Below are 22,994 nucleotides of genomic sequence, written 5' to 3'. Positions count from 1 at the left end.
CTGTCCCAACTGGCCAGCTGCTGACAAATAGGGATTTGAGAAAGGCTCCACAGGTGGCCAGGTGTGGGGCAGGTCCGAGGAGGCGTGTGAAGGCCCAGGGAAGGGCGGCAGCCCAGACAGAGGTGTGCAGAGTTCTCCGTGCAGCCCTCGTGCCAAGCGTCTGGGTCAGAACGTGGTGATGCCTGTGGCCGAGTAAGGAGGGATTCCAAGCTCTAGCAGAAATGACCTCAGTCCCCGTCTGCCCCACAGATGATGGGGAGGGCGTTGGGGGCGGGGGGGGGGGGAGACCAGCTGCTGACTGGGGCACAAAGGCAGCCATCTGGGCTCCCCACCGCAAACTAGAGCAGTGCAGTGAGCACAGCAAATAGTTCTCCTATTATTTCACGATGTTTACAGACTGACGCTTGCTGAGGAAACCTCCACACGCGAGCAAGTCATCTTTTTTTTAGACCTCTTATCTAAACACAGTCACGGGCAGTCACACAAACCCAGGACAGGGTCCATTCACTCAAAATGCATTGCCTGAGTGGCGGCGACACCACTGGACAGATGCTCTGCAAGCCTCCGCCCCATCCCAGATGCCACACGGGGATCCAGCTCGCCACAGCAGTGGATTCCAGCCTCCTCGAGGGGTGTGCTGGCCAGTGGGGGAGCTAGCTGGGCACTTAAGCCAGAGGGTCATGGCTGGTTAAAAAAGTGGAGGCGAAGCCGCTCCAGACTAAAACAGGCATAAAAGGACTAGCTACCAAATGCAGCATGCACACTTGGATCCTGATTCGAACAAACCAACTACGAAGGTCCTTTCTGAGACAATCAGGGAACTCTGTATATGGTCAGATGAGACCGAAGAACTACTGTTAACTTCATTACATGCAAGAATGGTAATCGGTTATGAAAAAAAAAAAAAAACATTCTTTTACAAATAGATATATACTGGATTAGCTAGGGGCAAAAATGACATGATTATCAGAGATTTGCTTTAAAATACTTCACAAAGGAGAGGAGGGGAGAAAAAGAGAGAGATGAAGCCAGCCCGGCACAGTCTTGATGACTGTTGAACTAGATAATGAGTATGTGGGGCTCACTAGACGATTCTATTTTTGTGTTTGAAGACGTCCATGGATAGGTTAAAACAGGACTGCAGTACATCGTGGTGGACGGCTTAATGAAGACTGGTACAAAAGGCTAAGGGAATAAGGGAATACGGAGCAAAGAGCGAGGAGGATCTGTAGGAACCAGGAAAGAAATCTGTTAAGTTTTGCGAGTGTCCTAAAAGCCATTTCACAGTAGGGTGGGAAGCCATGGTCATAAAGAATTACTACAGAAGTCGGGGAATAGTGAGTGCAGCAGAGGAGCTGCAAGCACCAACCCTCCAGAGTACAGAGCACAGCCCACGGGCTTTTTCTGCTTTCTTTCTGCTTCCTTCAATACTTAACTCACCTCATAAATCTCATTCATACAGACTGAGACCAGGATCCTAGCTTAGTTACTCGCTGGCGATGTGAAAGACGGGGAGAGGAGGGAGTTTTAACCTTCCCCCAGTCTCAGTCTCCTCATCTGTAAAATGGGGACAACCCAGCTACTTCTTTGAAGGGCTAATGTGGGGGAACCTAGTGATATAAACGATGAAAAGTCCCAGCATGATAAACAGTATTCCCTTCCCTGGCTCTTAAAACAATAGACTTGTAGCCCTGGCAGGGCTTCTAAGGTGAGCAACGTTCAGCCCAAATCTTATTGCACCCATACCCTACCCCTCCCGCCAGAATCAAGGCTCTGCACCAAGAAGGCAGGATCTCTACCCTTCAAAGGCAGGAAGTGAAAGGGGCAGGTCCATGGTTGACAGGCACACCCAGATGAGGGTAAGGACATGGGCCGAGAGAAGAGACACGCCCCAATTAGAGGCAGAGGAGGATTCCTCAGCTGTTCCTCCTCTCCTTGCAGCTCCTGGGAATGGGCCTCCAATGAACAAGCTAAAACCAGCCTTAGTCCATAAGATGCTGTTTACTGAAGGACAACTGGTTGGTATCGGGCTAATCATGATTTTCTCTGAGAAGAGAGGGATGAGCAGAAAGCCTGAGCTCCGGGACTTGCAGGAAGGAGGCATGGAGGAGAGTGATGTCGTTTTCTATGAAGTCATGCTCAAACTGAAGATCTCAACCACCTTACAACCATAACTAACACACCTCAACAACTGTCGCCCCGAAACAAAACAAACAAAACTAGAATCGGATCTTAAGGTAGAGATTATTTAATAGTCTTTCTAGACCATCCCAGGAGCCAGCTTTCAGAGGTAAGACCAAGTCAACCAATGGGCACAGGCAGGCTTCCTCCCCACCGCCACCCCCCAGACAGCACCCAGACACCAGCAGATCGACCCCTTCCCATTACAGCAGGACCTAACAGCATTACCAGCCTTTCATCCCTGACCGGAGGACAGGGCGAGCGAGTGGTCTGCGGGTTCAACAACCTGGGCTAACCGGGCTCAGTTCCAGTGCTTTGCTAAAGCAGCAGCCTCTGAATCCTAAGAATCTTTTCAAAGTCCAGGAGGCTCCAATCAGCACAGTAGAGCCACGATCCTGGGGGCACGGCGCTCTCTACAGCCACGGGGCAGCAGTAAGAACCCCGGATTTAGTTCTGGCCGAGCCCAGTCCAAATCCGAGCTCAGCCACTTCCTGGGTGACCTTGGCCACTTACCCTACCTGGGGGTCTGTTTCCCCACTTCTGAGACGAGGAGGGCAAACCTGAGTTTTTGGAGAGTAACCGTGAAATCCGCTGCTGCGGTGCCACAGGGCAGGACCTGTGGGTGGGTAGGCAGGTAATAAATCTGTCTTCTGTCCGCAGGTGAGTTCTTACTCCTCAGAACATCCGTTGCGGCTGCCCTGGGCACTCGAGGCCCACTTGTTGGGCTCGCCCTCTCCGGGTAGGGAAGGAGAACCAAGCTGACCCAGGAGCGAGGGCACCCAGGCACATAAACACCAGAGGGCCAACCCACTCCGGCTTTCTTTCCGGAGGACCTGCCCACGGGGGGGCCAGTTAGTGACTTCACCCTCCACAGAAACCACAGACGACTAGGGGCAGGAAGCCAGGCTGACAGCCAGAGGGTCCGCACGCTGCCGTAGGGTCCTGCGAGGTCGGAGGGGCTCCAGATACAAGCTCTTTGGGCCTGAAAACCCAGAACCCGGGTTACGGAATTAACGCTGTGCAAAGCGGCGCGCGTTCGCTCTGGTTTCCACACGCCTCCTCCCCATCCAGCAAGGGCGATTCCCGGCTCTGCCCCAGGCTGGCCCAGGATGGAGTTAACCCCGCTCGCTCCGGCCTGGAAGCCAGGTCAGCGGCCGGCGCCCGGGGCACGAGCCCCTTCCCCCAGGGCTGTGCGGGCGGCGGCGCGGCGGGCGATCGGGGCCTGGGGCGCGCCTGGCTGCTGGGGGCGCCCGGGCCACCTCGCGGCCCCCGGCCCCGGCCTCGGTCCCGGTCCCGGTCCCAGCCGCAGCCGCAGGCGGCCCGGCCACTGACATTTGGCCCCACTCAACTTCCTGTTGCTAAGGAGGGAGGGGAGCCGGGGCGGGGAGGGGAGCGCCCGAGAAGGCCGGGGCGGGGGGGGGAGCCTGAACCCGCATCACCGGGAGGCAAAGTTCGGGGACGCCCTGCCCCGGGGCGCGGGCGGTCGCGCCCCCTCCGCGGTGCCGTTTGGGATTTGCTCGGCTCGGGATTGCGGGTTTGGGGCTGCGGCGGCGCCGGGGGCAGCTCGGGGGCGCGGGGCGGGCGCCGAGCGCGCCCTGAGCCCCTCCCGGAGACCTGCCGGGCAGCCCCGGGCTCCCTGGGCTCGGCCACCTGCCCGCGCGCGCCCCGGGGTTCGCGGGGAGAGATGCTGCGGCCGCACCTGCCGGCCCCGCCACGGTCCCCGGCCCGCCCCCTCCCGGGAGCCCCGCACCCCGGGCCCCTCACCGGGATCCGCGCCGGGGCCGAGCCCGGGTCAGCTGCGCCTCCGCCGAGGCCCGCGGACGCGCGGCCGGGACCCGCAGGCGGCCTGCGGCGCCGGGAGCTGGAGACGCGGCGGCGCAGGCTGGGCCCGGCGAGGAGCGCCCGCTCGGTGCGCCCCGGCCGCCCCCCCGGAGCCGCCCCCGGGGCCGCGGCCAATCGCAGCGCAGCCGGGGGCGCGGCCCGCCCCCGCCCGGGGCCCGCGGCCAATGGCGCTGCGGCGCGGAGCCCGCCCCCGGGCGCGCCCGCCCCGCCCCCAGGGGCCAGCTGTCACCGCGGCTGCCGGCGGGCGCACGTGGGCCGCGGCCGGGCGCGGGAGCCGGGCTCGGGGCGCTCGGGGCGCTCGGGGCGCTGGGGGCGTCCGGCTCGGCTCGGCCCGGCGGGGGCGGGAAGGGGGCGGGAAGGGGGCGCGTCACGGAGCTGCCGCATGAGAACCTGGCTGCTCCCGTCCCAGCATCCCAGCGTCGAGGGAGAGGCAGGGCCGCGCCTCGGCCCGGGCAGCTGGGAAGCAAGCCGCAGCTTCCCCTTTTGCAAGCGAGCGAGCAGCCTGGCCCGTCCTGGACCGACCGTGGACCTCCCTCCCCGCTGTGCCCCTCGACTCCCCTGGGCTTCAGCAGACGCCCCGTTAGCGGACAGGCTCTTCCGCTCCCCTGGACTGGCCTGCCTAGGATGCAGGTGGTGGCTCTCGTGTTTTGTCACCCTCACCGATAGTTTCACTCCTTTCCCTTTATTCCCTTTCACTAACTTTCATATTCCCCAAATGAATGAGACCATATAATGTTTGTCCTTTTCTGATTGACTTATTTCGCTCAGCATAATAACTCTGGAAAATGAACAAGGGGTAGTGGAAAGGGAAGTGGGGGGGGGTTGGGATGACTGGGTGATGGGCACTGAGGGGGCACTTGGCGGGATGAGCACTGGGTGTTATGCTATATGCTGGCAAAGTGAACTCCAATAAAAAATAATAAATAAATTAAATAAATAAATAAATAATAAAAATAAAAAAGGATGCAGGTGGTGGGAAAAGGGGCGGTGGGGCTACCTTAGTCAAATCACCTAAGCACCCTCTTCTCTTGGCTGTCAAATGGCTGCCTTAGTCTCTGCCCACACTCCTGGCTTGCCCATACCCCCTCAGCTGCAGAGAGCACCATCCACAGAAAACTCAGGGTGAACACTGTGGGGCCTAGTGAGGGGTGTAAAGTCATGGGAAGCTGTAAATACTACCAACAACTTGTGCAGACCGCCCCCATTTAGTAGTGATCATGAAACAGGGATCCCCAGGGCAGGAGCCGTGTCTTACTCACCTCTGGAGTTCAGGGTCTATCACCAGCTTGGCCCAGAGCAGGCATCAATAAATATTTTTGGAACTGAGCTGACCCAGGAGAGCAGAACAGGCAAGCTTGGGCAGTGAGAGAAGAGTGTTGTGGCTCCAGGCTGCTGGAATTTCCGCAGCACCGGACCACCCTCTAGAGAGGTCTACATGTTTCCTTGCCAAGCAGGTACAAACAGAAGTTTGCCCCTAACAAACCTGGGCCTTATCTGGTTCTCTCTGCCCCTTACCAGGTGAGCCTACTCCAGGACTTTTGGGTTTTCCCGGGGATTGTCCTACCTGGTAGTTCTCTTAGCATTTTCGGAGTTCAGTCAACTTCCTGCGGGTGAACTGCAGCAAAAGCTGTCCCTGTTCAGTCTGTAAAAGTCAGCAGTGGCTCTCAGAGGGGCAGCTCTCTGCTCTGATAGAACATTGCGGGTGATGCCAGTTGATGGCGTGCTCTCTCTGCACGTTTTCTCAATCCTGTTGATGGCACTGTAAGGTCTGTATCTTTGTTATCGTTCCCTTTAACAGATGTGGAAACTGAGACTCAGTGAGGTAAAGTAACTTTTCAAGGTCACATGGTTAATAAGTAACAAGGTCGGAATTTGAGCCCAGAGCTATCTGATCCCAGAATCTGCATGCCTAACTACTGTGCACTGGGCCCCTACAGCCCTGCTCACGCCTCTAGAGCACTGGACAGGCCGTGTCTATCTCCAAAGGAGCTGCTCTGGGGCCTGCCCGCCCAAACATCCTATTGAGCTCAGGCCTGGGCACTGTTAGGGACAGCAGGTGAGACCAGCATGGCCCTGCTTTACTTACAGAGTGACAGAGGAGACCCTAGACAGGAGCTTCGGCAAACAGGGCTGCCTCTGCCCCCAGCACAAAGCCTCCCTGGACACAGAAGGCCTCTTCCTTCTGGCCTAGGTCTGAGACACCCCTGTTGGGGATGGAGCTGGAGCTGGAGATAGTCATTGATTCAATTCACAAATGCTCCTGCGAGCTGGATGTTCCTGCCTTCATGTAACTCACAGCACAGCTGATAAATAACCAGAAGTACCAGGTGCTATGGCAGCTGTATTCTTTATTGCTTTTATCTTTTCTAATTTCGATCACCTTATCTCTAGCACAATGTTCTCCAAGTCAAAGAAATTTAACTCTAGTTCAGGAACACTTTGGGCCAACCCAATTTTGCAAGGAGAGCACTGCTCAGTATAGAAGTTCTAGTAGCTCAAAGACTAAAATTTAGCACTGCCTTCCTAGGACCTTTGCTCTTCTCCCTCACCCAACTTTGTTGTGTTTTGTTTTTCCCACTCCACTTTTTTAACTCGGGGGCTCAGGTAAGTAAGAAAGACCCTTGCTTAGGTGAGCTTTTAGGGCAAGTTGGGAGCTCCTGGGAGCTAAGTGCCTGGATGGAGATAGCTTTGGGACCTCTTGAGCCAGCAGTGAGAGCCCATCACCACCACTCACAAGCCACTCTTTCTGGCCATCTCCCTGGAGAGTACAGAGAAATGAGGATTAGGAGATGACAGCTCCACCTGCACAGCAGCAACCATGGCATCGCCCACTGAACTGTGTGTCCGGGAGTTTATACAACTAAGCTCTTCAAAGAGAAGGTTATGCAAAGTTAGAGCAGACCAGAGAGGGAAATATCATCTAAGCCCCTCATTTAACAGATAAATAAAAAAACAAATTGCGGCCCCAGGGAAGGGAAGGTGCTTATGAGTGTCACGGAGTGTGGGAATGGGTTCCAGGTCTCAGAGGCCCCCACCTCTCTGGTAGCACACAGGCAAACTCGCACTCGTCGTGCAGCGGCTCAGGATGCTATATTTAATAATAATCTCTTCCCCCGCCCCCTCCTCTCAGGACGGTGAATGTGTGCTGGTGAAGGTTGTCTGGGAGATGCAGATGGCCACATTAGCATCAGAGGGAGGGAGAGAAGGAAGGCCCAGATTCATCCCTAAAAATATCTGCATCTCAGACTGGAAGCCATGGGTTTACCAGCACATACGTGCCTCCGTCGAGAAGACTTCAGCTGGTGATCTCCGTCATCATTGGTTATCTACCTGACGGTGTTCCAAGACGCCTGTGGGGGTGTCAGGCCTGGCTTCCTTTTATTTCAAGCCTAGCAATTTGCTTGAAGAAAGGTCAGAGTTGAACTCAGTGGATTCCCATGCAAAGATTTTCTATGGAGAAGCCAGGATGCCTCTCACAGCACTCGAATGGCAGGGAGAAGTGTTATACCACCAGGGAGAAGCGTTATACCATCTCCCCCTCCAACTGAGAGAGGGTCCCTGCCCTTGGACCTCTTCCTCCTGTGCTTCTGGTCCAGGAAGAGGTAAAATAGTGGGTGTGGTTCTCACCAGTTCCTCCCCAAGCTGCTATCAGCACAACTTTGGGTTTTCGGAAGGGAGCGGAAGGCTGGTATCTATACAAAGTCCAATGACCTTCTTAAATGATGAGAAAATGCTGATTGGCCCCAGGCCACGCTGGGAGCTGTCTTTGGAGAAGGACTTTCTAAACCAGGGAGTGGAAACATTTGTACCTCCCTCAAAGGGACACAGAAGTGTATAAGAAGCAAGATCACTGGGGCCTTGTTCTAGCCCGTTATCTTCTTGATAGGCCTCAGAACGCTCTATGTTTCATAGATAAGGCATATAAATGTTTTCAAGGTCAGAGGAACTCATCAGGCCTACCACATTTTCAGTGGGTTTTCCAGAGACAGCTCAGGGAAGAAATGGCACCTGTCAAATTCAATAATGCCCTCAGAGAGACTGTAGCACTTTAGGGAAAGTGTGCATGTTGGCAGCAATGATGGGAAACTCGGTGTGGGAGAGCTATGAGAGCAGGCCAGAGATGACCTACCAGAGCAAACAGAGACAGAGACTAGGTGTGCAGGGGGTGAGAGGAAGAGACACAGGGTCATGAAAATAGTCTAGCCCCAGCCCCAAATAGCCTGGGAAGTGTGTGTGTGTGTGTGTGTGTGTGTGTGTGTGTGTGCTCAAAGCCATCTGTGAAATACAAGGGCATAATTTTCATCCTTACAGACGCAAGAGGTTCAACAATGCCACAGACGCACCCTCAAGGCAGGCGGGGCCACACCTGCGTTTCAAGCGGACTCCTGTTCATGCAAACCAGAAGCCCATTCTAGAGCACACGGTTGTAATTGGAGCTAGGGAGGCAGTTCCCAAACCCTCCACAGTACAGCTGGCTAGGAGCAGAGACAGGGATATTTTCTCTGTTCTAGCTCATGGAGGAGGGCGGAGGGCACTCACTCAAGTTTATCTATCTATCCATCTGTCATATACCTACCCCTCAAATATGTGGAGTGCAGTTATTCTCAGAGATGTCCTGACTCAGGAGTTAGTAATAGTCTCTGAAGTCAAGATGCCTGAGTTTGAATCTCAGCTCTGCCACCTATTAGCTGTGTGACCTTGGGCAAATGACTTAACCTCTCTGGACAGCAAGTTCCTCACCTGTAATAGGGAGATGTGCCTGATAGCACAGTGACTGATGCAAAGTAAATGATGTATCTGGGTTTTTGAATAATAAATTGAGAGCTGATCTTAAGAAGGATATAGAGAACAAGAGTCTCTAAGAGGTATTATTATGGGCGATTCCAGGTCAGGGACATGGCCACTTCCATCACTGAACTTGTATATTTGAAGTGAATACAATTATTATCCATACCTTGGAGATGAGAAAATGAAATCTCGAAGAAATCCCTCACCCAAGGTCTCCCTGGAGCCTGCATATGGCAGGGTGAATCTGGCTAGCTGACATCTGAGCCTGAGCTCTATACATTCTCTGGGTTGTAAGACGGGACAGCTCCCAGGCCTGGTCCACCAGACATGCCCATGGTCCAAGCAGATTTCATCTTTATTTTTTTTTTAAGATTTTATTTATTTATTCATGAGAGACACAAAGAGAGAGGGAGGCAGAGACACAGGCAGAGGGAGAAGCAGGCTCCATGCAGGGATCCCGACGTGGGACTCGATCCTGGGTCTCCAGGATCACGCCCTGGACTGAAGGCGGCACCTAAACCCGCTGAGCCACCCGGGCTGCCCCCAGATTTCATCTTTAGGACTAGAGTATAGACAGAGCTGTCTCTTTCCACCGAAGTCAGGGTTAGCAGTCAGTGTGTTCCACATGCAGTACGAAGAGGCCTGACCACAACGGGAGAGAAAGAGACTCCTATCACAGAAGAGACCGGAAGTAAGAGCTCCAGTTACCTTCCAATGCAGTTCTCCTGGCTCTGCCCTCCTCTATGTTGGCTTTGTCTTCAGGCTGGTTTTCCTCATCGCAGCCAGTGCCAACAGCTTTTGTTGCCACAAGCAACCTTATCCCAAAGAGAACATTTCTGGCCTGGCATTCCAAGCGGGAGTCCTGAAACCCACTCTGCCTGGATTGGGTCACATGCCCACCTGAACCCATAGGGTAGCCAGAGGACTGGAATGTGCGGATTGGCTATGCCAGGCGGGGCCCCATGCCTAGCACTGGGGCGACTCAGTTTCTCCTGAAACATCAGACAGCGTGGGAGAGAGGCGGACACTTGATTGAAAACTGCATGCGGTGAGGAAGGGAATGGAGGGACACAGGGCCATTTGCTAGCTTGGTACAGACCGGGGCGCGCATGAACTTGCAGAAGGAATTCATGCTTTTCACCTCTCAGAAAGTCATGTCATTCTGACCTCCCTCCTATTATCCACTCCGCACCTCCACCCACCCACATACCAAACCCCCATTAAGCTCTTCTCTGTAGTAAATACATTTTAATTAAAATCAAATTCTTGCCCAACTGCTTTTCTCTCCAAATCTCGCCCCTCAATGCAGTTTAGATGGCATGAGACCACACAGTGCAACCTGGCCCGATTGGCAGAAGGGGTCATTCTCCCCTCGTCAGATGAGTGAGGTTTGCGGGGGCACTGGGGGTATCACCATGTGGAGCAGGAGCCAGCTCCACAGGCCAAGTTGTGGCAGAAAATGCACAGGCTCCAATAACCTGGTTCTAACCTCTGCTCTCCCTAACAGTGTGACTTTGAGTGAGCCAGTTAATGAAGACAATAAATAGCCCTTGCTTGTAAGGGCAGAGTATGGATTGAATCGGATGCCAGACGTGAAGGCTTCTTGTTGACCTCATTAAGCGTTAGATGCTTTCTTCCCTATTTGTAAGTGTGGTGGTTTTATATCAGAGCAACTTGCTAAGCTAGAACTGGGTTTCCCAGAACTCCCTTTCCTGGATGGTCCCCAGGGAGGCCTGGCTGCTAGGCACATTTGCACAAGATGGGGAAGGTGGAAGGGACAGCAGGCCACATACCTGGAAGGTCAGTGCAGGGCTTCAGGCACTTGTGCCGGGCATGCATGTTGCTAATGGAGTGAGGGAGGGGCAGCAGCCAGGTTTCTGGAGATGCTTCCTCCAGCATCTTTGAGTCCAGGGCTGGTGCATGTGCACCAATTTGGCAGAAGGTATAAGCTGCTTCTAAGGGTCACTGCATTGTTAAGGTTGGAGGTGGTAAGAAACAAACACGAATTCCAGCTTCTCCTCAAGGGCCCCAGGTCGTCCAGTTTCCTCTTGATTTCTCCCACTTCACACCCAAATTTTCTTCTCACTCGCCAGCTCTGCTGATGGACACAACTTTGGGCCCACCAGCAGATGCGAGACGCCTGCCTTCCCTAGACCTATTCACTAGCTGCCACAATTGCGTTGTGAACTCCAACCCCTGTGATAATCCCTTATCGCATATCACATTAATGGTCCTGCTTCCCTGACTGAACCCTGATACAGTGGTAAATAAAACTTCCCCCTCCTGTGAGCCTACCATGGGCTAGTACGTTGTTATTCTTTACGACATCCATCTGGGATTACTTCTGAGAATTATTGATCGAGATTATCAACCCTATTTTATACTTTGTATATTAGTCAGCGTTCCAGAGAAGCAGAACAAATAGGAGACATACGGAGATAGACAGATAAATGGATTTATTATGGGAAGTTTGCTCATTGTGGAGACTGAGTAGTCCCACAATCTACCATCTGTAAGCTGGAGGAGACTCAGAAAAGCCAGTGGCATAGTTCAAGTCTGAAGGCCTGAGAACCAGAGAGCCAAGGGTGAGAGTCCTAGTCCAAGGGCAGGAGAAGACCAAATTCTAGCTCAGCAATCAAGCTAAGAGAGTGAATTTTCCCTTCTTCGACCCTTTTGTCCTTTTCAGGCTCTCAAGGCATTAGATGAGGTCCGCTCACACTGGGCAGGGCAACGGGTTTTACTCAGTCTACCAATTCAAATGCTAACCTCATCCAGAAACACCCCCACAGACACTCCCTGAAATAATGTTTAATCAAATATCTGGGGATCCTGTGGTCCAGTCAGGTTGATACACAAAATTAACCACCATGCTTGGACAAACTCAAGTCGTGGAGGTTAAATACTATGTCCCAGTAACTGCCAGAACTGGGATTCAAACCCTGGTCTGTGTAGCTCTTGTGCCTGAACTTCTGTCACTCACTCACACACTCTGAAACTCACCAGGAGCATTAGCTCATTAATTAGAAAAGGCTGCAAACGTGACGTATACTCATTAGGAATAGGAAAGACTCTTAGACATATCAGTGTAAAATGTTTAAGATGCCAAAGACATGACAAAAAAAGGGATGGCCATACCCCAAAAGATATACAAGCACCACCCAGAGGGACGAAATTATAGATGTACCTGAAGTTGCCCATTAAGCAAACTGGTTTAGGCCCTGTCTTAAACGGAAGGGGTCCAATTGCTCTCTGTACAGCCATGTCCGAAAAGAGATTGGACTTCTGGCAGAGAGAAACGCACTAATTGTTTCCCCACACGGCTCACCACTCAGCACCCTCCCACTGGCCAACAATCCCTGACAGTCAACTGGGAGAAAATCAAAGAAGCAATTGAGTGAGGGCTGCTCTGGGTTTGTGCCCAAGAGTCACAGGATCCCCGGACAAAGCAGGAAGGCCTCCTGGCCACTGCGGCCTTCTAAGAATGCCTGAGACGCCAGCCCTCGAGGTTTTCCAGTTCCCTGAGGACCAAGGGAAGCATCCTGGAAGGAGGATGTGGCTGTCCCATGGACAGAATGGAACAAAACAAATTCACGTGGCATGGCTCATTCAGGGCAGAGTAGGAGGAGAAAGACCTGGGAGAGGGGCAGAGGGAGGACGGGGAGAGAGATGACATGAAACATCATCCCATTGGTTCCCGGTCCCTCCTGGCCTCATGGTCTTGTGCCTGCTGTTCCCTCCGAAGGGCCCTTTCTCTTCCTTTCCATCCACTGAAGACCATCATTCCCTTCCAGGCTTCTCCAGGTCACCACCTTGCACCGTCTCCTCATCACCTTCCACATCCCATGGATGCTGTGTCCCTGTGATGCTGCAATTGTTTCTTGCACGCCTGTAATACCTTCAGAGAAGGGCTGTATCTCTAAAAATCCTTTTCTTCTTTATATGAAAAGTAAGATTTTTCCTTTTTTAATCAAAGCTGTGCCCTATCGAAAAGAAGAATATGAAAAATAGTGTCATCACCCACAGATGTGGAGCATCAATACCTTGGTGGCTATGGACCTATTGACATTTTCAATACATGTACCTATGACACTGCGTGGCTATACAGGCAAGATTGGAGAGGGCTTATGAGTTTGAATTTTGTAGTTATATCACCTTGGATTGGCATCTCAAATCTAGCCGTGCGAACTTGGATAAATAACTGTCTCTACCTCAGTTGACTGGATGTAAAATGGGGATGGTAGAGTTGTTACGAGGTTGTCATATGGTTGGTTGTTATAAGGATTAAATGAAATGATCCACAGAAAGCCCACCAAGAATGTATATAAAATCACCATTCGTGGCGTGTGTTTGTGTGTGAGTTAAAATGCACATTATAAGAAATTCACCATTTCAACCATTTCAAAGTGTGAAACTCAGTGGTATTTAGTAAATTCACAGTGTTGTGCAACTATCAGCACCATCCTATTCCAGAACATTTTTAGCACCCCAAAAGGATATCCCACACCCATTAGGCTGTCTCTTCCCCATTCTCCTTTGCCCCTGCCCCTGGAAACCACTAATCTGCTTTCATCTCTATGGAAAATCACTTTCTCTTCAACCTTTGTCTCTAGCTCAGTTTTTTCCTGACAGCTTTGCATTCAAACCTCTTTCATAAACAAACTAAATCAAACTTTAGAAAGGGGAAACAAACACAAAACTACAAAGCAAACGTGGAGAAATGATTTGGCACCTCTCCTAGAAGCTCACTGTGGAACTTGCTGAAGAGTGATCAGTCCCTGCTTGGTCTGTCTGCCTCCAGGCTCACTCACCCCAAACGTCTTCGCCTGGTTCTTGTTAGAATGGGGCCTCCTGGTTGTCAAATCCATGTTCTATTTCCAGCCTTCAGCCTCTGTAAAGTTTTTGCACTGCATGATGGTGGATCCTGCCCCCACCCTTTCTAGAAACCCTCTTTCCTTTTGATTCTAAAACACCACTTGTCCTAGCTCTCTGGCCATGCCACCTCATCTCCTAAGCTGGTGAATGCACTATCCTGCTCTCTACCGTCCACAGCCCTCCTCAGGTCACCATATCCGTTGCCCCCATGTCAGCTATCACACAGACACCGGCCATTTCCAGCTCTCTCCTCAATTCCAGATCGCTGTGTTCAGCTGCCCTCTGGACCTCCCAGAAGTCTTCGACACATCTCACATTCAACACAGTCACACTGGGTTGTCCAAAATGCAGTAAATGATATACATTTCCAATCTCACTAATGGTGCCCCAACAACTCAATTTCCCAAACTAGAATTTTCAGTCATCTGTGGTTCCTTTCTTTTTTCTAACTCTTTTTTTCCAGGTGGATAACAAATCATGCCTGTATAGTTCAGAACCCTCTCTTGAGTCCCCTCCCTCCTATTCACCCTGTTGCCATTGTCTTAGCTCAGATCCCAACAGCTTTCAACAACCACAATGACCTTTGTAAGATCCACATATGTCCTTTCCCTGTCAGAATTACTTGTTCAAAAGGCAGAAGTGATCAAGTTGTTCTCCTATTTGAATATCACTCCCTTCTAGAAAATACACCCTCAGCTCCCAGAACATACTAGAACCTGTCATAGATCCTCCACTGTCCACTGAGGGTGAGCTTCTAGGTGAAGCTGCCTCCAGTTCTGGCTCCAGAGTGGGGAGATGTGACTCAGCTGCACCAATCAGCAGCCTCAATATCTCTGGCCCCAGTAATTGGTTCAGGCCTAAGCCAGAGCTAATGAAACACAATTCTGGGCTTTTATTTGAGGTACGAGGAAATCAGACCTCTTCTTTGCACTTTGCATGAAAAAAGAAGTACAGAGACTGCATCTTGCGACGAAGGGGACTGGCACTAGAAAGAGGAAAACCTTACCCTGGTGACATCTTTGGAGACCTGGGTCAAATTAGACCCACAGGCACATACCCTTTATTTCTTTTTAAAATATAAGCCAATACATTCCCTGACTCTTTTTATTTTTTTATTTTTAACTTTTTCTTAAAATAGTTTGAATTGAGGTTTGTATTACAAACCAAAGTCTTTGCTCATTACCCTGTAAGCCAGCATTTTCCTAATTTCGCTGAACATTAGAATCACCTGGGGTGGGGGGTAGTTTTAAACCACTTAGTGCCAATTCAATCCTCACATCTGGGGGGTGGGAGCCAGACATCAGAAATTTTTAAAGCTCTCAGGTGATTCCAATGCATAGTGAAGTTTGGGAACCACTGCTCTAAGCAAAGCAGGCTGCTCCCTCTGTGCTTCCCCAGCTCCCTGCCCACCAACTTACCAGAGCTCTTTTCACCCCATATTACTGACTGACTCCTTCTTTGGACTTTGAACATCTTAATGGCAGAGTCACATCTTTCTCCCTCTGCCTTGCATATGGTAGGCCTCAGTAAGCATTAAATAATTAACAGATGACTGACTGACTGAATGAATGAATGGGACAAGTCCAAACCATCTTGTGTATTTTTAACTTCAAGGCACCATGTACTAGGTATAAAAATAAGAATGCTCTGGCTTTGGAAACAGAGTGCCTTGACCCAAATTCTAGCTTGCTATGACTCAGGGCAAATACTCAACTGCTCAAAGACTTCTTTCTTCATCTGTAAGATGTAAATAATAATAGCACTTACATCACAGTGACGTCAGGATTTCATAATAGATGTAAAATTCTTAGAACATTGCTTGGTACATAGTAAGCACACAATAAATGTTAGCCCCTTCCTTCCTTCCTTTCTCCTTTCCAGTCTTCTTTCCTTCCTCCCTTCCTTCCTCCCAGATAAATATTAAGCACACACCCCCTGGGTTGGCTAAGAGGTGAATGGGAGGTGAGGTAGGGGGAGACAGTGAGTGTGGAGGACTCCTTGCAGAATCTCATGACTCAAGGGGACACATGGGATAGAAAGAAGCAGAACACAGTGGTTCCTGATGTGTTCATTTCTCAGGCTGTAAGCCTTGAGCACGTTTAGATGCTGAAAGAAAGAGCCAGGTGACACGAAGATGTTCAAGTGTCAAGAGGGGCAGATTCAACACCTGCCAGAGCCAAAGCCACAGGAGGTGGGAGGACCCTTGGGCCTAGGGAGGATGGGTCTCTCTCAGAGACAGGGAAGTCACAGAGAGGAGGTGGGGAGGCTGCAAAGATTTCACACCTGTATGCGCTTTGGAGGTGGTTTTGCTTTGCATGCAGTGTGTTAATGTAGGGGAGTTTTGTTCATGTGACTGGAAGTTTACTATGTCGGGGTGGAGGGCCAATTACTGGTTGGTAGCAGAACAAAAGTCTTGTAAAATTCCCAGTGCTGCTGGGCTTGCCCTGCCCACAATGCCAACAGCACACAATCAAGTGTTTTAGAGCCACCTGAATAGAGCCTGTTATTTGGATGAGGCCAGGTAAAGGGCTATTGTTTCGTATTATTCATCTCAGAGAATTTCATCTGTCTTAAAGGATCTCTCTTTCTGCCTGAGAAGAGAAAGCACTTCCTCATGAAGAGTACAGCTTTCCAGCAGGATCCATTGTATCAGAACTTTTTACCTGCCGGGTCTCTTGTTTTTAAAGGCCTATGGGCTTAAACATTTGTTAGCTGAGTAGCTGCAGAATTTTTTTGCAGCGTTAGAGACAATAAGCATCCGGTTAAGGATGTCCTTGAAAACATCACTCCCTCTGCAGCTCTCCGTCTTCTTATCTATGAAAGGAGGGAGTGGGACCTGGGCCTGCCGGCTTCCTTCCTCCCTCCCTTCCAGCAACACGCCTTCGCTGAGCTACTATCAGGCGCACGGTGCAACTGTAGGCGCTGTGGGGTACACGAGATAAACCAACCCCGATTAAAAGCCACTGTGCCCACCCTCTGCCCATTTGCAGTTTTGCAGCGAAACAATAACCGAAATCACTGTGTTATGGTCTAGGTCTCTATCACCTCACATCTTCAGTGGCTTCCTAACCAGTTCCCTGCCTTTGTTCAGCGTTTCCACCACTGCGAGGAGGAGGTTTCTGAAGCACGTGTCCAGTCTGGAGGATGCTCTCCAGCCCCATAACACGACAGGGACACTATGCCTGGGTCACTTTACTCATGCTATCCTCTCCTCGAACACTAGGTCTTGCAAACTCATATTCCACCGTCAAGGCCTTGCATTCTCTGTACCCAGCCCCTTGCCAGAATGAACTGCTTGTTCCTACTTGCTAGCCCCAGCGTTTTTAAATATGCCTTAGCTGCCACATTTGTGACAGCACAGTCATTTGCCTGTGTATCTCCTCTGTGAGCACCTGTATTAGGGAGGGGCAGACCTGAATTATGCCGTTTCCTCAGTGCATGGCACTTAGCTGGTACTGAATTAATCATTGTGAAGTCACAGAATGTCATAGGTGAGAAGAGTGTCAGGAGAGGCACAGTCTCTAAACAAACCACTGGGTACAAATACAAGGCGAACAATATTTCTACCCTTTGTTCTCTGAAACCATAACCGTGCATCTGGGGGAAACTGGGAGATCAGGGACCCAGGGGCTTTTTTTCCAATATCAGAAACATAAGGAAACAGAGCATAACACATCAGTCTTGTACCAACCATACAGCTTTCACAAATCTCATCATTTTGCCCTGTTTGCTTCAGATGTTTTCTTTTTTTTTTTTTTTTTTTTTGGAAACATAAACATTATAGTTAATCATAACCCCAAAGGGATAACATTCCATCTCCCCATGAATGGTCTTCCTCATGAATTTGGTGTTTATCATTTAAGTATATTTTACTACATTGGCATGTATTTCTAAACAAGGTTTCATACTGGTTTTTATATTTTTTAAACATGTTAATTTGATATGGATTCATACTATATGAAATTATGATTTTTCCCCTTGTTTTTGAGATTTATCCTTGATATCTGAATTTTATTCACTAGGATCTGCTTTGTTGATTAGTATTCCACTGAGTGAATACAATACATTTGACTTGCTCATTCCCATCAATAGAATTTTTTTTTTTGCTATTATAACTTATATCACAAAAATACCCTGTGTACTTCTCCTTGTGTGCATGTTAGAGAGTTTTCCCTCCATACCTAGAATTGGCATGGGTGGATCATTCATTTTCACCTTTACTAGGTAGGAATCCATGGCTCTCCGGAGTGATTATACCCATTTCCTGCAACAGGTACTGTCTTTCCCAGCACACGCCTATGCAATCCACAGTTGGTGTTGGCAGACTTTAAAAGTCTTGCCAATCCAATGGGGATAAAATACCTCATTGTGATTTTAATTTGCTTTTCCCCAGTTACTATGGAGGTGAAGTGTCATATGTTTATCGGACATCTGGGTGTCATTTATTTGTGAATTTCCAAGTTATACCTTTTGTTCATTATATTCTGCTGGGTGGCCTTTTCCTTATCGATTGTAGGATTTCTTTATTTATTCTGGGTATAGCCTGTGTCTCATCTTTCTTTTTGGTTGTATCTTTCCTTGATCAAAAGTCTTAATCATTTAGGGAAATTCACTGTTTCCTTTATGGTCTGTGGGTTTATTGTTATTCTCTCTCTCTCTCTCTCTTTTTTTTTTTTTTAAGATTTTATTCACTTATTCATGAGAGACACAGAGATAGAGAGAGAGAGGCAGATGGAGAAGCAGGCTCCAAGCAGGGAGCCTGATGTGGGACTCGATCCCAGGACTCTAGGATCACGCCCTGGGTCGAAGGCAGGCGCCAAACCGCTGAGCCACCCAGGGATCCCCTATTGTTATTCTCTTTTGGATCTATTTCAGGGCTCTCTCTTCTATCCCATTGGTCTCTTCCATTCCTGCACGAATTCTTTCCTTTCAATGGCTTCATAATAGGTCTTAATAGCTGGCAGGGTCAGTCTCTTCTTGTTTTTCTTCAAAGTCACTTAAGCTATCCTTTGGCCTTCTCTCTTCCACATGAATTCTAGAACCAGCTTGTAAATGTCTAGTAAAATCTTTATTGAGATGTTGATAGGCATTTCACTAAATTTATTAATTTGAGAGGAAATCTCATATTTATGGTACTGAGTTTTCCAATCCATGAGTCAGGTGAAGCTCTCCACTGATTCAGGCTCCCTTTTGTGTGGGATGTAGCAGTGAACCCCAGAGCATCATTCCCAAAGGACGAGTAGAGTGCATCTGAGAAAGCCATCACTGGGTGTGGGTTGAGCCGAGCCAGCAGGAAATGAGAGCAGGCTGTTCAAACGGACTGCCGAGGTTTGGCTAAACTGCTTCCTCATCCCACAGTGGCAGAAACTGCCAGTCTTCCAGTCCTGGGGCTCTCAGCTTCCTTCCCAACCTGGTACTTTCAGCAACAAATCCAGTTAGTCAGGGCTGGCATGCCGAGTGAAACCACCACGCCATCCAACCAAAATCTCTCTAAGCAGGCAGGCATTTGCAGGGACCCTGTGACAATCCAACACTGGTGGCTCTGAGGGACTTTGCAGGCCTGCACCGGGCTCTGGGCCTGCTGCCTTCAACAGACAGATGCACAGGCCTGTAGGACACGTAAAATTCTCCCGTTTTAGATTGCTTCGGTAGAAACGGAGATTTCAGGCAAACCAAAGAGCCGTAGACTGAGTGGGGACATCCTTTGCTGCAGGATCTGGTTTTGACTTTCCGTTCCTGCTACCAGGCTACTCTGCACTTTTAAGTGTAAAGAAGCCCTTGAAATCTGGTCCCTGAATGGCTGGCAGTGGAAGTTCTTTATGCTTCCCTACACCTTTTACAGAAACAGTATATTGTGGAAAGATGATGACAGAGGCTTGGGTAAGAGTCTCCACCTTGCTCCCTCTGGACCTTCCTGCATCTGGCAGGAGGTAAGCCCACAGTAGGGGCTTACCTGATGCAGGTTGGAGTGGGTTGTTATGCAGTATCCAGAGAGCTAAAGTGAGTCATCCAAGCAAGGTCCTACAGTCCTACAGTCCTACAGTCGATGAGAGAACTGTGAGCCAGTCTCTATCTATCCACCTATGGCTGTAGCATCAAGTCCAGGGTCAAGTACTCACTTTCGCCTGTTACTGATGAGAGACAGAAGAAAGGGAGAAGAGGGAGACACAACGGAAGGAAGAGAGGGAAACAGGAAACCCAGGACCTGTGCATCTTAGAAGCCCTATGACCATGGTCTCTCCAGAGAACTCTTGCCACCCTTGGCGGGGAGGGGAGGGCACACTTTCACAGCTGAGGATCCTGTCGGAAGGGGAAGGCACAGGTTATCGAGGCCTGGTGGGTGCAGAGCAGAGTCCTGAGCCTGATTGCCAAGATAGCCCTGCCCTTTACAATGGGTCAGAAAAGCCTTAGCCACCCCCTGACCGCTGTGGCCTGGATGGGGGGCTCAGCTAAAGACCACAGGGAGTACTAGAGAGGTGCCCTGAAGAGTAAAACTGGGTTAATCATTATAAAAACAAACTCTTCTAGAATGTAGAAATTTTTCTCTCTAGGAGTGGAACTCTGGAAATTTTCTCTGTTCAGATATTCTACTAAGTGCATGTATTATCACAGTTATAATTCTCTTCATTTGCAGGATGTTGCTCAAAGATGATCCCCATCTCTCAGTGGATGGAAGGGACAGGGTGTCTGGCAGCAGAAGGGAGTGGCTGTGGGCAAGGGGAGGTCACTGCAGGGAGGGGCTGGCCTCCCGTGAGCTGTCACTAAGGTGAGGGGCACATTCCATGAGGTGCATTGCTGAGGCATTACCTCAGCCAGGAAGGAACACTCTGGACTTTAGACTTCACTTTTACCTCCCTCTTCCCTGCTCCTGGCTCCCTGGAACGCCTCCCTTTCTTGATGGCTCCTGAGGGAGTTCTGTAGGGCCGTCTCTTCTTCCAGGCTCTCTGGGGTATGGGATTAATTGGAAACCAGTCCAGTTTGCCCCTCGGTAGGAAATGAGACAGACAGGATGTTGGTGCCAAAGCAAGCCAAAACCCTAGTCAGCATGGGAGGCGTCCACAAGCTTCCTGCCATGAGCAGCTGGGCTCAGCTACAAGGCGTGCTGGGACAGGAGTAGTGGGAGCCAGCCCCGGGGGTGCTGACCGGCTGGCTGCGGCCCTGCCAGGGGATCCCAGGCAGGTGGGTGGGGCTCTGACAGAAAGCATCTCTGGCATCTGCCAAGGGTGCTTGTCCTCAGGTGGGCAGCAGCACCTCACTTCTCAGGGTCCTGAAGGTTTTTCCCTCCGGTTGCTCAACCTTTGCCAATCCCTGTGTGATTACCTGAGGAGCCAGAGAGGATGGATGGAAAGCAGTGCTACAGGGGAGAAGGCACCGTGCAAAATCAAAATACTGGTTGTCCTGTGCCACAGTGATATGGTGCAAATGTCTTCCAGCCTGCATTCTCTTTCGCAATGGGATCTTGCCATTTCCCCCTCAGGAGGTAACTCTGTTTCTTTACCCTCTTGAATTGGGATGCTATGGCTGTTTTGACCAATATAATATGAAGGAAGTGCTGCTGTACCAGAAGGGGCATAGTCCTTAACTGGCCTGGAAGCTTCATCTTCCTGCCTCTCGGAACCCAGCAGCCCTGGTGTGAGAAGCTCATGACACGTGGAGGGGTCAAGTGCAGTCAGTAGCCGCAGCAGAGCCCCCAGATGACAGCCAGCCTCAAGCACCAGCCATCTGGTCTGCGTGAGCCATCTCAGACCCCCCAGTCTAGTCAAACCTTCAGATATCTACAGCCCCAACCGACATCTGACTGTAATCATATAAAAGACCCCAAATGAGAATTGCCCAGCTGAGACTAGTCCATGCACAAAAGCATGTATGATCATAATAAACTAATATATAATAAATTGTTTTAAGCCACTAAGTTTTGGGGTGGTTTGTTATACTACAATAGATAGCTGGAACAGAAATAGACTATCCCAGAACACATGCCATAAACAACCACCATATATTACTTCTCCTAAGTCTAGTTGCTCATGGTCTTCGGTCAGTTGACTAGGAGCTGGCTGGTCTGGGTGCGGCCTCAGCTGGGCCAACCCAGCTCTCTCTACCCAATCTTTCACTCCCCACATGCTAACCCAGGCTGTTCTCATGGCAGTGGCAGGGGTTTAGCAGAGTGGAAGACGCAGGCTTCTTAAGACCTAGGCTTGGAACTGGTACACATTGTTCAAAGCAAATCTCAAGACCAGTGCATTCTGAAAGGGTAGGGAAAGTCAGTTATGTCTCTTGATGAGACGGGTCTATAAATTCACAGAGGGTATGAGGGGCACCCAGGTGGCTCAGTCAGTTGAGCATCCAACTCTTGATTTCATGCTCAGGTCATGATCTTGGGGTCCCAGGGTCCAGCCCCACCTTGGACTCCATGCTCAGTGGGGAGTCTGCTAGAGACTCTCTCTTTCCCTCTGCCCCTCCCCACTGCTAGTTCTCTCTCTCTTTCTCTCTCTCCCTGTCTCTCTCTCTCTTTCAAATAAATAAATAAATAAATAAATTTATAGAGTGTGAATAATGGGAGGGGTGGAAAATTGCAGCTGTTTCTGCAATCAGCTTACCCCAGTAACTAATGAAGATATAAGAAGCTTGCTGAGGATCGTGAGACATAAATCCCTCCTCCTTTTTACAGGTGTCTTTAGTTAAATCTCCATTTCTCAGTATTACCTCTCATTATTTTACCTTTCCAAGTCTCTTCATGAAGGTAAGGAGAAAAGGACTGTGAGGAGTAGCTTTAGGGTGGCCAGCCACACTTGGTAAGTGCTCCAGTCTTGTGGTTCGCAAATGCTGCTCTGCAAAGCCCTAGGGTTCTCTGGTGGCTTCTCGGCAGCTACCACAGGGGAATGGGTGTGATGTCCCCACCTTAACCAGCCAGCTCTGGTCTCTTGTGATTTCCTTTGGAGAAATGTTATGCAGCTTTGAAAAAATAAAAGGAAAGATTTTAAGTTCCCTGAACTAGATCAAACTCTCAATCTTAGAGAAAATAGTCAGTGAAGTTGAGTGTCTACTCCAAGGTACTCAGCAAATGAGCGTCTTGGCTGGCCAGTCTGCTGACCCATCATTCAATCCAGGGCTAGTTCTCCTACCATACTCTCCCTACCCTTCACTGGGTTCAAGATGGGAGAATTCTTCTGTAGCCTGCTGGACAGAGGGAAACCTAGGCAAGCAGAAGTAATATTCCTGACACTTTTTAATTCTCTACCTCCCCAACAAGTGAAACTATTCACTGGCCTTGAGCCTCACACCTCATTGACCCCATTACACACACATAGGTA

The 22,994-nt window shown here is 50.1% G+C and overlaps 1 protein-coding gene and 1 long non-coding RNA gene across 4 annotated transcripts in view; both read right to left on the bottom strand.

The window, feature by feature from the left end:
* Positions 1-3,254, bottom strand: part of MICAL2 (microtubule associated monooxygenase, calponin and LIM domain containing 2) — a 135,662-nt gene extending 132,408 nt beyond the window's left edge. Inside the window, 1 exon segment of the mRNA XM_038569053.1 lies at positions 2,695-3,254. The gene's annotated coding sequence lies outside the window, so the exon portion shown is untranslated.
* Positions 3,255-11,082: 7,828 nt separating this feature from the next.
* On the bottom strand, positions 11,083-17,133 carry LOC102156996. Of its 3 annotated transcripts, none has more exons than XR_005375751.1 (3): positions 15,102-15,391; positions 13,541-13,699; positions 11,083-12,791 (listed from the first exon to the last, which is right to left on the bottom strand). It is a non-coding gene; the product is annotated as an uncharacterized LOC102156996 (long non-coding RNA). The 3 variants fall into 3 exon arrangements; XR_005375752.1 differs by lacking the exon at positions 15,102-15,391 and adding an exon at positions 17,097-17,133 and having other exon boundaries at positions 11,085-12,791; positions 13,620-13,699; XR_005375750.1 differs by having other exon boundaries at positions 11,235-12,791; positions 13,620-13,699.
* Positions 17,134-22,994: the final 5,861 nt, after the last annotated feature.

The sequence above is a fragment of the Canis lupus genome, chromosome 21 (genome assembly GCF_011100685.1).
Source record: "Canis lupus familiaris isolate Mischka breed German Shepherd chromosome 21, alternate assembly UU_Cfam_GSD_1.0, whole genome shotgun sequence".
Classification (NCBI taxonomy): domain Eukaryota; kingdom Metazoa; phylum Chordata; class Mammalia; order Carnivora; family Canidae; genus Canis; species Canis lupus.
The sequence above is the reverse complement of the archived record's forward strand: the minus strand, read 5'-3'. Positions and strand labels throughout refer to the sequence as shown.